This window comes from Camellia sinensis, chromosome 7 (genome assembly GCF_055761805.1).
Source record: "Camellia sinensis isolate YWXY chromosome 7, ASM5576180v1, whole genome shotgun sequence".
NCBI lineage: Eukaryota > Viridiplantae > Streptophyta > Magnoliopsida > Ericales > Theaceae > Camellia > Camellia sinensis.
Genome location: NC_138967.1, coordinates 151,793,298 through 151,807,199, shown reverse-complemented (window position 1 = coordinate 151,807,199; position 13,902 = coordinate 151,793,298). Strand labels below are relative to the sequence as shown.

The 13,902-nt window shown below is 37.8% G+C and overlaps 1 pseudogene; it reads right to left on the bottom strand.

The window, feature by feature from the left end:
* LOC114285805 (protein trichome birefringence-like 41) overlaps positions 1-12,415 on the bottom strand; it is a 43,638-nt pseudogene extending 31,223 nt beyond the window's left edge.
* Positions 12,416-13,902: the final 1,487 nt, after the last annotated feature.

Here is a 13,902-nt window from a genome sequence, read left to right as displayed (position 1 = left end):
GTTCCGCTTGGAAGGCCACTGCCATGCACAAGCTGCCTCTGTTTTCCCTGCTCTGCTCCTTTGAAGACTGCCAAAGTCCCAGGGTTGCTTCTTTGGGTGCTGTGGGACACCACCGGCTAAGGGGGAACACCACCGACCAAGGGAAATGATCATCGACCACAAATTGATCCATCGGCCATTGATGGATGGCCGGTCGACACTGTATTTAGTCGACCGGCCAAAACTTCCTGCAGAACCTGTTTTTGATAGCAACAGAGGGCAAAACTTGGCATGGCAATGCATTTCAAGCAGATGTATGTACCACCACATCCCTTATCATGCTTATGACTCAAAGGGACATGGTTCTCGATTCTCGAACCACCAATCGCTCATTTCTATACGTGATGGCCCAAGGAACCAAGTTATGCATTTTCAATGTGAAGTGAAATGCACATAAACAAACAATAGGGCTCAACCTCCATCACAATCAATTCAAGAGGTTAAGCATGCGTGCCAATGTGATGCAACCTAGGCATGTGAGCAAGCATGCAATCATGGAAATGCAAAGAAGCATACAAGGCATACAACAATCATGCAAGGCATGCAAGGCATGAAGCAATGCAACCAACAAGTATGCAAAACACAATGTGGGTGTTCAAGCATGCAAGCAAGCATGTGACTTCATTCAATTATGCAACTTCAACCATGCAACAACACACAAATATGCAACAACATACACGGTGAGCATGCAACAGCCATGCAACGGAGGGACTTACACTAGTTAGGCAGCTCTATACTAAGCCCAAAACAGTGGCCAACAAACTCAAAAATAAAATCAAAATGACATACAAACATGCATGCACACAAGGACCAACACTTAGGCATATAGAGGCAACTCTCAAGCACACTTAAGAGGATGCAAACATGGACAGATGGCATGCATATAAAGCTCTGAAAATCATGTTGTAAAGATGCCAAACCAAGTAAACAAGACAAGCTAAACATGCAACAACGGCCCAAGATTCAAGGCAAGCCCAAAGAGGCTTAAACCATGGCTAAGTCAACCAAGCCTCACAAGGCTAAGAGGACTTAAAACAGGTCCAAGGCAAGCCTAAGCAAAGCTAAGGATACATCTAGATTCAAGGCAAGCCCAAAGAGGCTTAAACCATGGCTAAGTCAACCAAGCCTCACAAGGCTAAGAGGACTTAAAACAGGTCCAAGGCAGGCCTAAGCAAAGCTAAGGATACATCTAGATGGCATCTAAGTGACCTAAACATGCAAGCGTGCACAAGGGCCTAAACAAAGGGCATAAGTCAACAACCTTTTAACACATTAGAGGGACATCAAATGCAAGCATACAAGCATGCTAAGTGGACTGAAATGGCATGGTAAGTGGTTCCAAACCACTGAAATAATGCAAGGATAGTATGCTAGAGGGTCCGATACTTAAGGCCTACAAGGGGGATTACATGGTAGCTACACAAAGCAAAGCATGGATGACCCAAATGACCAAAAACAATCCTCAAGCACATCAAAACAAGCATAAAAGCTTCACAAAGCTAAGCCAAAAACATACTAGAAACAAGGCTCAAAGCATAAAGCATGTTAAGGCAAATCATGGCATTACAAGACAAGTGTGCAAAGCAAGCATGGTGTGTCTAAACCAACTAAAAATACAGCTATATTGTGACATAATAAGTACAAAATTCAGTCAAGGCATGATCAACATGGACCTAAACTAGATGCTCCCTCAAGGGGCTAAAATGGCCCTTTTCAAGGACAACAAGGAGAGGGGATGGTCCTCTCCTTCTTAGGACCTCAAGGCACCATCCTCACCATTGAAATCCCTCAAGATTATAGTGGTGAGGAGGCCCAAACACAATGGTCCCGGAGCTCACCAAAAATGCACAAAAATGGTGCCAAACAAGGCTTGAGAGGGGTCAAACAACCTCAAAGCTCAAAACACTCTTAAAGAACTATTTAGAGTAGACAAAAACAAGACTTTTATATGTTATACACCAAGTCTAAAAATAGTTGCAAGGTAGTTCAAAAAGCTATGCAAAAATGGAGTAAAAAAAGGCAAGAATGTTACCCTTGAAGACCCTCTTCACAAATGGTGGACCAGCTGCTTCTTTGGCTCAAACCAGCTCCAAAACTTCAATAACGGCCTCTTAGTACCTCAGTAGCTAAAGGAAGGTGTAATGGTGGGTGTTTGTGCACAAAAGTAAGACAAAACACACACGAAACACAAGAGAGAGGGAGATACAGATATAGGATAGATACACAACTCAAACCCTAAAACCAGAGCCCTCTGAAAAATGTTGTCTAACCTAAAAGAGGGAGAAGAGGCCTCCTCTTATAGAAGATTCAGCATTGTAAAGCTTCCAAGGCAGGCTAACAAGGTTGAAATCCCTCCATACACGTGTATGGAGGGGAGCAAAGGTTGGTGCCAGCTATCACAGCTGGCACAAAAATATCTGCAAAAGCAGGTGAACAGTGGTCGGCTGGCAAAAAATGTAATTTGACCAAAATAGATGATCGGTCGGCCTCAAAAAGTGCCGGCCGGCCAAACATTTGGCCGGTGGCAACAAAACAATGGCCGGTGGCCCCAAGCCATGGCCGGTGATGTGTGGGGATGGCCAATAAGCCATTCCCTGCCCCCTTCAAGGCAAAACACAAGTGTTTGGTGCGAAACCAAACACAAAACAGTCGAGTTGAGAGATCCTAAGGCAAGGCGCGTAGCCGAGACCTCCGGGAACTCAAGACGAACACAAACAAGGATGATTACCGAGTGTTCAAACGGTGACACCCAAGTCTTGAGTACGGTCAAAAATGGGGTGTCTACAGGTTTGCCTAGGCTACTCTCTAATCATAGTCCTCTCCTAGTGAAGGAGGATGGTCAGGACTGGGGGCCCAAACCTTTCAGAGTATAGAATGCCTGGTTCCTTCACAAAGCCTTCAAAGCTTTCAGAGAGAGCTGCTAGAAAGAGGCTAATATAGTGGGTTGTGCTGGCTTTATTCTCTTACAAAAGCTAAGAACTCTGAAAGTTGGGCTTAAAAAATGAAATGTGGAGGTGTTTGGGAATATAATCACTAACTTAGAAGCAGCAGAAGCTAACCTGCATAAGCTAGATCTTGTTGCTGAGGTTAGAGAGCTTGATAATGAAGAAAAAAGCAAGAAAAATGAAGGTTAGGGAAGAGGTGTGGAGGCTGAGCAAGATGGTGGAGAGAATGTAGATCCAAAAATCAAGGATGAATTGGGCTTTGCAGGTTGACAAGAACACTAGATTCTTTCATGTGATGACTACGTGTATGCAAGTAAGGAATGAGATAAATTCCATTTCAGAGGGAGAGGTGGTATATGAGAAACCTACTCAAGTGAAGAGAAAAGTGTTTGAATATTTTAAGAGTCATTTTAATGAAGACTGGGGAGGAAGGTCATAGTTAGGAGGGAGTTTCAACTTAGTGCAAGGAAGTTGTGGTTTTGACAAAGTTGAAGCAATGTTTTCAGAGGCGGAGATTAAAGATGCAGTGATGTCTTGTGATGAGAACAAAGCACCAGGGCCAGATGGATTTAATATAGGATGTTTTCAAAAAATTTGGAAAGTGATAAGGTGTGATGTGATAAACTTTTTGAATGAATTCCATAAGAATGGCAGGTTGGTTAAGGGTATCAATAGCTCCTTTATAACCCTTATACCAAAGAAGGAGAATCCTAAAGGGCTAACTGATTTCAAGCCTATAAGCTTGGTGGGGTCAATTTATAAGATCTTAGCAAAGTTGTTATCTCATAGATTGAAAGAAGTGATGCCACACATAATTAGTGAAACTCAGATTGCATTTCTAAGTGGGAGGAATATTTTAGATGGTGTGTTAATCGCAAATGAGGTAGTAGATGGGTGGAAGAAGGCAAAGAAGAAGGGGCTAATTATTAAGCTAGACTTTGAGAAGGCCTATGATTCCATTAATTGGGGGTTCTTATTCCATATGATGTCTTAATTTGGGTTTGGAGATTAATGGATCAGTTGGATCAAGGAATATGTAACATCTGCTAGAATATCAGTGCTTGTTAATGGGTCTCCAACTGAAGAGTTCAGTCAACAAAAGGGTTTATGACAAGGTGACCCTTTATCCCCTTTCCTATTTAATTTAGTTGCAGAAGGGTTACATATTTTATTGTCCAGAGCTCAAGCTCTTGGCCTGGTCCAAGGAGTGAAGGTTGGAGCAAATGGTGTTATAGTATCTCATCTTCAATTTCCGGATGACTCTTTGCTATTCCGTGCAGTAGGGGATGATAATGTGAGGAACCTGAAAAGGGTGCTTAGATGCTTTGAGGTTCTATCTGGGCTGCGAATTAACTACCATAAGAGTGTTGTGTATGGTGTGGGGGTTCCAGATGAAAACATGGCTGCTTTTGTCTCAATCTTGAACTGCAAAGTGAAGGCACTACCAATCAACTACTTTGGGTTACCTCTAGGGGCTAATCCAAAGAAGAAATCTACATGGAAGCCCATCTTGGATAAAATTAGATGTAGGCTGGCTGGGTGGAAAAGGAAGTTGCTGTCTTTTGCTGGGAGATTAACACTTGTTAAAGCTGTCCTATCTTCACTACCAGTGTACTACTTGTCATTTTTCAAAATGCTTGAAGGGGTTGCTAAAGAAGTTGAGAGGCTCCAAGCAACATTTCTGTGGGGAGGATCAGAAATTAAGAAGAAAATCCATATGGTTAGATGGGGGGAGCTGTGAGGAGGGTGAGAGAGGTTAACCATTACTTATTACTAAAGTGGTGGTGGAGGTTTGGGTGTGAGAGTGAAGCTTTGTGGAAGAGAGTTATATGCAGCAGGTATAAGTTAAATAATGCAAGCTGGCTGCCTCCCTCTATGCCTGGGAACAATCAATCAAATGTGTGGAAAGGTATTACAGTTTTTGGTGAATATAGAAACAATCTTCAAGAAGTTTTTGTGAACAATTTTCAGTTGATAGTTGGGGTTGGCAGAAGGATCAACTTTTGAGATGACAGATGGTATCAGCATCTTTGTCTGAAAGAGGAGTTCCCAAGTCTCTATAGGTTGTCCTTAGAGAAAAGTGTTACTCTGAGGGTTATCCATGATAGGAAAGAGTCTCTAGAAGGTTGGAATCTTTCATTCAGAAGAGTGTTTTATGAGTGAGAGGAGGTGGGGCTTCAAAATCTCCTGAATAAATTGTAAGCAAGACCTGTAGTGAGGCTGATCAAGTGGATAGGCCTGTCTGGACAGCATCATCTTCAGGTCAGTTTTCTGTAGCCTCTTTGTATAGTTCTGCTGCCTGTAATAGTAGCCCAACTTTCCCAATTACTAAGTTGGTGTGGCTTAATTTTGACCCACCTAAAGTTCAAGTATTTGGGTGGTAAGCTTAGAAAAATAGAATTAAGACTATGGAGTTTTTACAAAGAATTGGTGTTCTGTCTAGGAATGGGGCTGATCTGTGTGTGTTTTGCAAGGCTGAGTGTGAGTCAGTGAACCATGTTTTGATCTATTGTCCATTTGTGTGGAGGGTCTAGACTGATATATTGAATTGGTGGAGGACTCAAGGGGCATTACCAGGCTCGGTGGATCAGCTGTTGTTATGGTGGGCTGGAGGAAGGATGAAGAGGCTGGAACGAAAGATTCGGAGTGCTATCCCTCTAGCTGTGCTGTGGTCTATTTGGAAACTTAGAAATGAATGTGTGTTTAAGGCAACTAACCCAAATTTGATGGAGTTGTGTGAATTGGTTAAAACTAGGATTACTCTGTGGTTGATTCCATATCTGAAAGAGCTCCATTTCTCAACCAATGATTTCATCTATAATTTGGGCAGATCAGAATGTGCTTTGGAGGTGCTTACTATACTGAACTAGGTGGAGTTTGATGGGTTCAGTCAGGGCATCTCTGTTTTTGCTAGCTTGTGAAGAAGCTACTTTATTCTTGGTTGATGATGTGCAAATTCAAAAGGGGTGAATACTTGGTGCTACGCTGCAACAATATTTTTAGGTGATTTCCTGGTTTGGTTGAATATCTGTTCTTGATTGATGATGTGCAAATCCACAAGTGCAAAAGTGCAGGAGCTGGGTGTGTTTGTGGGGAGTTTCATGGCTGTGTAGAATGAATTGAAGGGTTGCAGTACATGTCATGGTTCTTCTCTGCTATCTGTTTCTATCTGGTTCACCTCTGCCCTAGCCCTGGCTCTGCTGGTGGGAGGTAATGGTTGTGTAGAATGAATTGGAAGGCTTTTGTTTAGAATGAATTGGGAGGTAAGGGCTGCAGTGCAGTTCATGGTATATCTCTGCTATCTGTCTGTTCATGGTTCCATAGCCACTTTCGCTCTGCTGCTGCTGGTTCTTGTGGAAGGCTTCTGTTTTTTCTTGTTTTCTTCCTTTATTTTTGTTGTTGGTCTCTCACCAACTGGAGCTTGGAGCTTTTGCTAGCTCCAAGCTCCTCTTTATTGATGTACTCATTCATAATTCGTATGATCCCATCAATAAAGATTTGTTTTGCCGATTAAAAAAAAAACGTGTCACAAATTATCAAATACACAATTTTTGATATTTTATTTATTTATTTATTTATTTTGATGAAGAACTCACAGTTGGTTGCGTCCTTCATGAAGCCACCAATGCCAGGTATTGAAGATGAGCGTATCTACACCTTTCCATGATTTGCCATTTTTGATGGAGTTGAGCTTTAAAACTCTACCTATGTTCTCTGTTACTAGATCGACTAGAAATTCATTACACGATAACATCACAAAAAACATCATAGTCCTAAAACATATGAAATTGCACACAGTGAAGTCCCAGTTAGAGATAGGAACTAGGACAATAGCGACTCCAATAATTTCTTTTAATAGCAAGCAATATTACAAAATAGAAAAGGTTTCATTTTAATTTTTGATACTTTAGTTTTTTTTATCATGGTTTTTTTTTTTTTTTGTGCCAAATAAATAAATAGATAAATAGAGAAGTTTTTGAAAATTAAAAAATTCTTTTTCTCTGAAAACAATTTATTGAAATTTTTGGAGTTGCTCAGCCAGAGGATTTGAAGTAGTGGACAGCACATATTTGCATTACCAAACCTAAACTAAGCCAGAGGATTTGAAGTAGTGATGGTGCTCTGTTTAATGCTCCAGCAGAGGGGTTTATGGATGAACGGTCTTCAAGGGGCGTGTTTTGTTGTTTTTACTGTTAGGCTGGGCGGCTGAGATTGTAGCTTTTTGGTTGTTTGTTTTGTTTTTGTTTTGCTCTGCATGTTGGTTTCTCACCAACTTAGAGCTTGGAGTTTGTGCTAGTGTGCATTTACGTGCCAACCTAGTTGGGATCTAAATGTTTCACTGTGATACTTTTTGCACCCTCCTCTTTATTGATGTAAGTTGTCATACTCGTTATGTTTTTCCATCAATAAAGCTTCTTTTTTGTTGATCAAAAAAAAAAAAAATTTTGTTCTTCTGTTTCTAAAAAACCAAAGACCAAACGTTACCTTCACTTTTTGTTTCCATGTTAGTTAGTTAGTTATTTAGTTAATTTTTGGGACACTTACACACAAGTCCTAATTTATGAATCTATATTCCATTAAGTCCTAACTAAGATTAATGATCGAAATTACCCTTCAAACAATGATTGTTCATTATTTATGATTATTTATAAATGAGCATGATGATTTGACATTTTATTTTATTTTCGAAACTTTAAAATATCAACTTTCAAATTAAAAAACTAAAAAAAAAAAAACACTAATTTTTGTTTTGAAAAAAATTGAAAAAACTAAATTATTTTTTTGTGCAAAACTGAAAATTTTGTATTCATAAAGGAGCATGATGATGGAACATTGATGTGCAAAATTGAAAAAAATAAAATTACATAAAATTTAAAAATGAAAAAATTGAAAATGTTCTTAGTTTTAAAACTGGAAAAAAAAATGATAATGTTTTCGGTTTTATTGGATCGTTAAATCAAACCAATAAGTAGAAGGGTAAAAACATTTAATCCCATAATCTTTTTTTTTTATCAGTTAGTGAAATAATTATCTGGAACATTACTATACAAAATTGATAATATTCTTAATTTTAAAAATTAAAAAAAAACTAACAATATTCTCAGTTTTACTAAATAGGACTTATTGGTTAAAAAAATCTTAATTAGAATTTGAACTACAATAACATTTGTAAATATAATTTTTAAGTAATTAACTCTTAATTTTTTTTGTCCAACCTCCTAGTGACACATAAATGCCCATTCAAGAACTTGAATCTAATTATTAGGAGGTCAGTTATAAAAAATTAAAAAAAAAATGCAAAAATTAGATTGGAAGAGAAGCCCATATTCTATCCAATTTATAAAAAAATAACATAAAATAAAAATAAATAAATAAATCCTAACCCTAGTGCATTTTTTTTTTTTTCAAAATAGTAATAGTATACAAAAAAAAAAAAAAAAAAATTCATACAGAATATGAATACAAAAAGATCATCATTTTCAATTTGAACATTTTCACTTCAAAATAAAACACTCAAAAAATATATATATGTTTATTTACAAAAATTATATTAACACATTTATCTTATTATATATATATATATATATATATATATATATATATATATATATATATATATTAGGGTGATTACATTGATAGACTCTATTTGTACTCTTATGTTATTTTGGTTTTTTTTTTTTTTTTTTTTTTGGTGATATTCAAAGAAAATATTATTGAAAAAGGAGAGGGTATAATTTCAATTAGCTCAATTTTGATTATGAATTTATTATTTTGTCTCAATTCAGTCAAATTATAATCGTTAGTATTTTCTCTATAAAAAATGTGCACATAAATGAACTGTATTGTGTTTTTATAGACAAAATTATAAACTTGTTCAACTCAATAAATTAACATCAACTAACTTAGTGACTTTAAAAGCCATTGAACTAAATTGACACAAAACCTAAAATTAAGGATCAAATTCAAGCAAATTATAATTATATAAATAAAAATGACACAAAAAATAAATACAAGAATTACAAATATAATTTACCCTATATTTTGTATGAATAGAATTTTCCACGTGGAAAGCACCCAACCTGTAGGGGAAATGCAGAGAGGTCATGGTCTATGCGCCAAATCATGAAGTTTGGTTTGGGGAGTACTGTGGCATGCAACATGAAAGTGAGTGACCTCCATTGATTGAGGCTAAGAGAGTCCCCCACAAACAATAATTTCTACCCTTTAAGTCTTCTCAAGAACTCCTCACCATCAAATCTGCACCCATATTATTTAGTATTGATGACATGTTAGATATTTTAATCTTAGATTGACTTTGACGTTACGAATTTTAAAGCAAAAAGATTTGGAAATTAATCATTGCTTTAGAATTTCATACGCTAGGATTAAATTAAAATATTTTTATATAGGGTAATTGACTAATAAGTAGTATATTTTAGATTTGTAATCTATACATCTCCATTTTTTTTTTTTTTGGTAATTCATAGTCTTTTTAGATGTATAATAACTCATTTACATGCTACATTAGAGTATCACACTTGCAAAAAAATATACTAAAGAGTTTTTTAATGTCACATCATACTTGTTACATTGAGTGTCAAATTTGAGAAAAATACATTAAAGGGTTTTTAATATTTTTAGAGTTTTACATCATACCCGTTACGTTGGAGTATTAGATATCACGTTTAGAAAAAGCACACTAGGGAGTTTTTAATTTTTTATAGAGTGTCACATCATACTCGTCACGTTGTCACGTTTGAGAAAAGTATACTAAGGATTTTTTATTTTTTTTGAAGTGTGACATCATACTTATCACGTTGTCATTTGAAAAAGTACACTAAAGAATTTTTTATTTTTTTTGGAGTAAAAGTTTTGTAGTGTCACATCATATCCGCCACGTTGTTACATTTAGGAAAAATACATAGAAGAGTTTTTAATTTTTTTTGGAGTGTCACATCGTTGAAGTGTCACATTAATACCTGTCACATTAATAAAAGGGTATAGTTGTCCACCAAAATAATACCAAAGTCAAAAATAGGGTCACACAGAACGACATTCTCTACTAATATGACTTAACAGATCAATAAAAAAAATTGGGACTAATTGGAGTACTTGTTTGTGAAATGAGATTTATTGGTAAATATCCTTTTATATATTGGAGATTAGATTAATATAATTTAAATATTAGAGACTAAATTGAAATACTTTTATACATTAGAGATCAAATTGACATAATTTAAATATTAAAGATCAAAATTTTTCACAACACATACTTTGAAGACAAAACAATTGTCCACCCTCACATAAATATATAATTGGATAAATTTTGCAATGACTTTTTGTGAAAAGATGTGCAAAAAGTAAAGAGAAAAAAAAATCTTTAACTTTTTGATATAAATTGTTGGCTTTTAGGTTTTTAGTGAATTTTTAACTTTTAGGCTAAAATATTGAATTGTCAAACAAGACCTTATTTTATTTGATTACAACCGTTAGTATTTTTAATGGATAATATGCACATGACTAGCATGTGCTACACTTTTATGAGCAAAATTATAAGCTTGCTTAACTCAGTGAAGTAACCTCAACCAATTGAGTGGTTATTTTTCTTAAAAAACACTAACGGCGTTATTAATTGAACCAAATTAATACAAAATCTAAAATTAAAAATAAACAATTAAACTAATTAAAAGTATAGAGAGTAAAGTGGTACAAGAGATAAAACGTAAGTACTCCAAAATTTTAAATTGTGAACATGGCTGACGCTGCATCAAATGTACCTTGGCAAATCACATCCAGTGGGCTTCCATTTTTTTTTTTTGATCAGCAAAAAGAAGCTTCATTGATGTAAAGACTAGTACAAGGTACGAAAGAAATTACACCAATAAAGAAAAGAGGAGTGCAGGAGCATCACGATGGGCTAAATGATCCCAACTAGGTTGGCATCAAATAACCCAACCTATCATTTGCAAGCACCCCAAAGTTGGTGAGAAACCAACGATAGAGACAGACCAAAAACCAAACCAATGATTGTTTTAGGCAGCAGAGCATTAGCAAGCAAACCAGTAGGGCAAACAGATCAGAATGCACCACCCATACAGATCAGAATCTGTTTTATCCAGCAGTCCAGCAGCCAACAGATTGTTTTAGCCAGCAGAGCATTAGCAAGCAAACCAGTAGCAAACAAACCAGTAGCACCAGCACAACAGAGTTAAAATCTTGTTACATACCAGCAGGGTAACCAGCAGACCAAATAGAAGTATGACAGAGCAGCCCTGTTAAGCATAACAGGCCAGAAGTAGACCAATGCAGCCCACAATCCAAAGCCAGCACAGAGCACTCCAGCAGCATCACTCCTGTTTTTTGGGCACTACAACAATCCAGAAGTATACCCAGCTGACCAAATAGAACAAGCCAACTCCTCTGCCCAAGCCAGCCCTCCTTAATGCATACCTAAACATGATTCAGAACAATCACTATATCAGCAAGACAAAATACACAACCCACTCCAGCCCACTTCATCCACTCCAAGCAGCACAATCATGCACACTACCAGATCAACTTCAGCCACACAAATCAGAACCAAACTCCCACCAGAGCTCCAGCAAACCAGCAGTGCAGCCTCCTACTAACTGCAGAATGAGGATTATTTAATTACTTGGGTGATTACAGGACTGCAGCCAAACAGACACTAGAGCAAAACAGAAACTTCAGCTGGGCATACTTCAGTCTAGAACCAAACCACCTCTACTGATCTGAACCATACTGGCCTCAGCCTATTACTGCTTTGACCTCAACCTAAATTCTTGATCAATGAACGGACAGATGGAGGAGCTGTAGAGAGGGTATGTGTCATCAAAGACCCAACTTCCTTGGAACAAATCACAGCCACTTGATTGTGCTACTTTTGCCTTGATCAGTTTCTCTATTCTGGCACAGTATGACGCCTGAAAACATGAAACAATGTATGCAAAAGAGCAGAAGATGTAAAACCCATATCCCCTTGTTAGAGAGAGAGAGAGAGAGGATATAAGGACTTATGATAGATGTGGAGAGAATGGAATTGATATTTCAAATATATTACATAAAAAGAAGAAGAAAGAAACCATGCCAGCAAGAACAAGTGATAACAAGAAGCAAAGGTTTGGAAAAGATGATCATCCCAAGCCTTTAAGCTCAAAGGCCAAACAGCTGGAAGGCCAAACTGTTATTGTCATCAAAAAAAGGCATTGGAAACAATTATAGATTTTGATCAATTTACAAAGAGCACTAGATGGGGCATCCATGGAGATTGAGTAACGAGTATGACGGGCAGTCAAGCAAGCTTGGAATTGGAGGATGGCAACTAGTGGTGCGCAGACATGGCGGTCGAGGCGGCAGGGCTCAAAGGGAGAACAACATGTACTCTGTGTTTGTAGACAACATACCAGCATCTATAGGGGCAAACGGGTTGTATAAAATCTTCTCCAACTATGGATTCGTGCTGGATGCGTACATTCCAAATAAGAGAAGAAGATCTACATGTTCCAGATTTGGATTTATAAGCCGCAAAATGCACATGGACTTTGGTGTGATGACAAAGCACTAAAGGTCAAAAGGGCTAAGTTTAGGAAGGAATATGATCATAGACAAAGGAAGATATGTCCAGTACAACAGTGGAAGGAGAAGGAAGGTCACCAATCTACAAACGTCAATTACCAAGGGAGTAAGTCGTATGCTGATGTGGTCTGAGGTAGGGTGTTTCAATCCAGTTCAGTTCGAACTATTAAGGTTCAGAGGGGAGGAAATGGCTGGTTGTATGCGAGTGCTGTAGCAAGATTGAAACCCAATCTCTCAGCTAAAGATCTAAAGGATGAATTACACAGACGTGGCTATGGAGATATCACAGTCAAAATATGAGGTGGAAGGCAATTAGTTATTTCCTTTCAGTCAGTGGAAGCTAGGCGAGAGAAGCTATTGCTAATAAAGGAATGGCTCAGAGACTGGTGTGAATCGGTTGAGGACTGGGAAGAAGGAATGGTGTTTGATCAGGTGAGGTAGGTGTGGCTAAGTTGTTATGGTGTGCCATTGATCTTGTGGAACAACAGCACTTTTTGCAATATAGGTAGAGAGTGGGGTGTAGTTCTTGAAATCGATGAGGACACAACTAATTTGTCATCTTTCCACTATGGGAAAGTTAAGATAGAGACAAGATGCATGGACATCACCAATCATACAATTAACCTGGAGTGCAAAGGGGTAATCTACCCTGTTAGGATTTGTAAGGAACAAATTATAATTTCAAAAGTAGTGCACGAAAAGTGCATCTATCAATCCTTTATGAGGAATAATGAGGAAAGCTACAGCTCAGATGAAGAAGGAGAGATTATTGCAGATAGAGGCAGCAGGCAGGAGAAAAAAGATGATGACGTGGAAGTACATGTGAGAGCTGAAGTGGATAAGGGGTGTGAAGTGGCTGCAGGAAATAGGGCGATAGAACAGGTCCCAAATTATGACATGGAGGAGGAAGCACGACTGAAGGAACTATCGGTGGTGGAGGAGTCAGAAATGATGATGGGAGGGTCAGAGGTAGATGCCGCACGTGAGGAGGACTTTGTAAGGAGGCTCTATCAAGGGGAGTCAGAGGTGGGTGGCGCATGCAAGGAGGATAGCTATAGAGGTGATGATAAGGTTTACACCCCTGGTTTTATAAGAAGTCTGAGTGGGTCTGTTGGACTTCAACAATGAATCAGCATAGAGATGGATTTAAATAAGGCCCAATTGGGAACAAGTAAGGAGGGGTCGGCCCAAAGAGCTGCAGAACCAGGCAATTGGGTTGCTAATAGCACTCCTTCTAATTCTCATAAAAGGTTGAAGCAGCCCAGTGTAATGTATAACAGGGTGAACTCAGCCTATATACATAAAAATAAACTGAAAGAGA